The following is a 4,484-nucleotide window of genomic DNA, read 5'->3' as shown; positions in this document are numbered from 1 at the left end:
TGTTAGTAATTCTGAAAAGAAAGATAGCACCTTTGATTGTTTGTTGATGATGTTTTGGAAGATATCACTGCCGAGGGACTAACGTGATAAACCCAATTGAAGAACGGTTTAAAAATCTTGTGTGCCTGAAAAAGCTCCTAGAAAGGATGGAATACGCTTTAAAGAAGACTGCCTGAAAAGGCTCCTGAAAAGGACTGCACCAACAGGGTTATTTGCGAGGGTTATCGCAAAATTTACTTGTACCAACAGGGTTATTTGCGAGGGTTATCGCAAAATTTACCTGTGCCAACAGGGTTATTTGCGAGGGTTATCGCAAAATTTACCTGCACCAACAGGGTTATTTGCGAGGGTTATCGCAAAATTTACCTGCACCAACAGGGTTATTTGCGAGGGTTATCGCAAAATTTACCTGTACCAACAGGGTTATTTGCCCTGGTTCGGACAAATTTTACCTGCACCAAAGGAATTACCTGCCATGGTTCTGACAAGCGTACCTGCATAAAAGTAATCGTTTGCTATAGTTCTAGCAAACATACCTGCATGAAAGAGATTCACCTGTTTGGAGACTCACGACTCGAGGGTCGGAGAAAATACACCTTTCACAACACGAGGGTTGGAAACTCACGACACGTGGGTCGGACAATACACCTATCACAACACGAGGGTTGGAGATTAGGCTTTTGTAGCGTGATTTGAATTTTGATGTAATAGTCAGACGGGAATTGACTACCAAACGAGAATTGGATTTGATGGTTTTCCAGTATGAGAACTGGACTTTGTAATGATTTGGATTGCCAATAGAAATTGGGCTTTTTGTATATGCTAATGCTAATGTGTATGTATGTATGCTAATGCCGATGCAACCCCGAGATTTTATCTCCTTAAACCTATTGAACTTGTTTAATCCATGCTTGCACCTACACCATGACTATGCTTATGTTGGCTTTGTAATGTGGATAATGCTTATGCATATACGTATGTTTTGTTGACGTAATGAGTGGAACGAAGTAATGTCTTCTGTAAGATTACCTGAAAAGGTCTTTTGAATGGATGTGAATGTTTGTCTTAAAGAAGACTATCTGAAATGATAGCAATTTGTCTTAGAGAAAACCACCTGTAAAGGCTCTTAGAGTAGATAGAAATTTGTCTTAAAGAAGATCGCCTGAAAAAGTTCTTAGCAAGGAATGAAGAATGTCTTTAAAGACGACTACCTGAAAAGGTCGAAAGATGTCTTAAAGAAGACTACCTGAAGAGGTTCTTGAGAGGGATGATGAATTGTTTTTTTTTTTTGAAAGGGACTACCTGAAAAGGTGCTTAGGACAAGAATGTCTCGAAGAAGACTACCTAAACAGGTGCTTAGAAGAAAAATGTCTTGAAGAAGACTACCTCAAAAGGTACTTGGAAAAAGAAATGTCTAAAAAAGACTACCTGAAAAGGTGCTTAGAAAAAGAATGTCTTGAAGAAGACTACCTGAAAAGGTACTTAGAAAAAAGAATGTCTTGAAGAAGACTACCTGAAAAGGTATTTAGAAAAGGAATGTCCTAAAGAGGACCACCTGAAAAGGTACTTAGAAAATGACGATGATTGTCTTAGAGAAGACTACCTGGAAAGGTTTTTAGAAAAGATAACGTCTTGAAAAACACTACCTAAAGAGGTTCTTGGAAATGGTGATCATTCGTCTTGAATAAGACTGTTTGAGGAGGCTCCTAGAAAGGACTGTGAGATTTATCTTAAAGAAGACCACATAAAAAAGTTACGGTGCAATGTATCAACCAATGTATGTAATGCATGACTTGTATGTATTCGTATGATGCTCTAATGGTAGGTTATTAATAACCAAAGCGTATATAGTTCGCTGGAGTTGTAAGTTTGTTTGATAAGGTGAGATGTGATGCTAGTGCAATTTCCCAATACCCGCTTTGTTTGAACTTTGAAAATCGTAGTTAGGAGAAATATTTGATCGAGGTTGTAAAGTGCGAGAACGCCTTTATCTTATGATGTGCATCTTATCGATTTGATATCCATTGCCCCAATATTTTTGTGGAAAAAGACGCTTGTGAGGGAAGTGCCTCAGGAAATAGCCTTGTCATATGCTTCGACATTTAGATTGAAGGGTGTGCCCCTGATCTCCAGGTTATGGAAGGTTATCCATGGTGTTCTATCCTTTGAATTTGAATTCTTCCCATGTTTGACATGCCCCTGTTTGAGATTGTTTCGAGATGTGACCCAGGTCGATTGAACTTTAGGAAGAATGCCCCTAGTAAATAGGATCTTTGATTGTATGCCCCTGCGATCCTTGAAAGTTTGCCCCTGTTTAGGAGAACCCCCTAGATGTGGTTCCCCCGACTCCAGGGTCTTTATTAGAAATGATCACCTTTGATTAACCCATTTCGAGATTTCCTCGATGTTAAGTGTATACTCGTGGATGGTGTTGTACCTTTTGAGAAGTAGCTCCAATGGAATGCGTACGCAAGTTTTGAAATCGAAGTCCGTTATGAATTAGGACTGGATAGTTTTGGAAAGAATGCTTGAAGAAGCACATTGGTTAGAGATAGTTTTAACAAACATAGGAGTCAGTATAACAAATCCTGCTTAACATGCTTTCATGGTTAACCTTGCCTCAATTAGGACTTTTAAATGTTGTAACTTGGCCTGGTTCATGTTTTAAGAAACAATGGATATAAGGCTCAAAATTTATTTAACCCACCCCTTTCTCCTTGATGTTCTCCAGATCCTAAAAATTCGCCTAATCCAATGAATGTGCTTTGTTTACAAGAGAATTGTTTCAGTTCCAATGTTGAGCAAAAGCCTTAGTAGAGATTCAAGCATTGATGGAAAAAAAAGTTGTAAAGATCCAAGCATAGACGAGAAGCTTCGATGATTTAGCAGTCACAAGATTGTACTTTGTATTTTGCCTTTGTTTTATTTATCCCTTATTTTTGCATGGGCTAATTCTTTTGAATTTGACCCATCGGGATGCCCCAATTTTTGCCTAAGTCGTTCTTTTGTTTTCATGGAATTTTCCATTTTGACTTAGCGGGCGTTTTTCTCCTTTTTCTTTTGAATGCTCCTTTTGAAGTACTTGATCCTTGGATATTGAATGTTGTGACTGCCATGTCGATTTTGATTTGTAAGCTTCGCCTTTGATACTTCCTCGATCTTGAATGATGTAATGAGGAAGAAGATTGTTGTGAATGTTATCTCCATTACTTCCTCAATCTTTGATGAATGCGAGGGAGAAAATATGCTTGAACCTTTGCTTTGCTTGATCCTTTGCTTGGATTGAGTGATTCTCTTGACAACCAAAATACACCATTGAATTAATTGAAATCTACCCTGCCCCTGGTTGAAATCAAGGTTTATTTAAAAAGTAGAAGAAAACTCCAACTCCTGGCTCGAGGGGGTGACGAGGGATTAACATCCTTATATCTCCACTGTTTGGGAATGGAAACAATGCCTGTACATCCTCGGCTCGGTCTTACCTTGAAAGCATATATTTAGCTGGACTTAGTTTTTGTATTCGTCATTCTCCCTTAAGTTTGTTAATAATCCTAAAAATAGAAGTGTGCGACTGGAAAGTCGTAGTAGTGAGTGAATGAAGTGATTTCAAAACCTGCATGGTGTTATACCCCAAAATTTGCCCACATCTTTTTTCAAGAAAACTCCAATCTGAAAATTAAGAGTCTCATATAATTATGGATTATTTCAACAAATATCCTGACATATGAAACACTTAGTTTTTAGAATTTTTCTTATACAGTAATTTGGCTTGCAGTTGAATTTATTCTTACGCAAACGCCAAATACTGTTTATTATTTCACACATGCTATTTATTTATTTACAGATAAATAGTACTGACACAATTGGTACAGAGTTAAATCTTTTTGCAGGCGCAGAATCAGGAAACTCAGACTGTACTGGTAACAAGTAGATTATTATTATCTTTTGTTTCCCACTAATTTTGTACTATATTCCATTATTTTCAAAAATCTTTTCAAATCTCTTTTTCAAAAATCACATCTCTCTTTTTCCCAACACTATCTCCACTTTCTTTCAAATCTTACTTCCACTCAAATTTTCCTTTTGTACGGAATCACATCATTCCCCAACATCTCTATCCTCCTTTCCATTCTATAAATACCTCCCATTTTCTTCCATAAAATCTCACATCAAACTCTAACTCATCTTTCAAATTCCTACCTCATATCTATTTTCTCTTCTTCCCTGGCAAGAATGGCAAAGTGGATAGAGACACTGTTTCTTACAGTCATCACCATTGCTACGGTGATCATGACTTTCTTCTGCCTACATAGTCCTGAAGAGTGTGGACCTGCAATGGTTGCACTCCCAATCATCTACATGTTATTGTTCATAGCATGGGTCATTAACCGTCATTCCTGAAATTTGCCGTATTTCTTATTTCTTAAATGTACCGTTTATTCGCCGTACTGTTCAATATAGTATGTAATATTTGTACTGTCAGT

The sequence above is a fragment of the Vicia villosa genome, unplaced genomic scaffold, assembly GCF_029867415.1.
Source record: "Vicia villosa cultivar HV-30 ecotype Madison, WI unplaced genomic scaffold, Vvil1.0 ctg.003444F_1_1, whole genome shotgun sequence".
Lineage (NCBI taxonomy): Eukaryota > Viridiplantae > Streptophyta > Magnoliopsida > Fabales > Fabaceae > Vicia > Vicia villosa.
The sequence above is the reverse complement of the archived record's forward strand: the minus strand, read 5'-3'. Positions refer to the sequence as shown.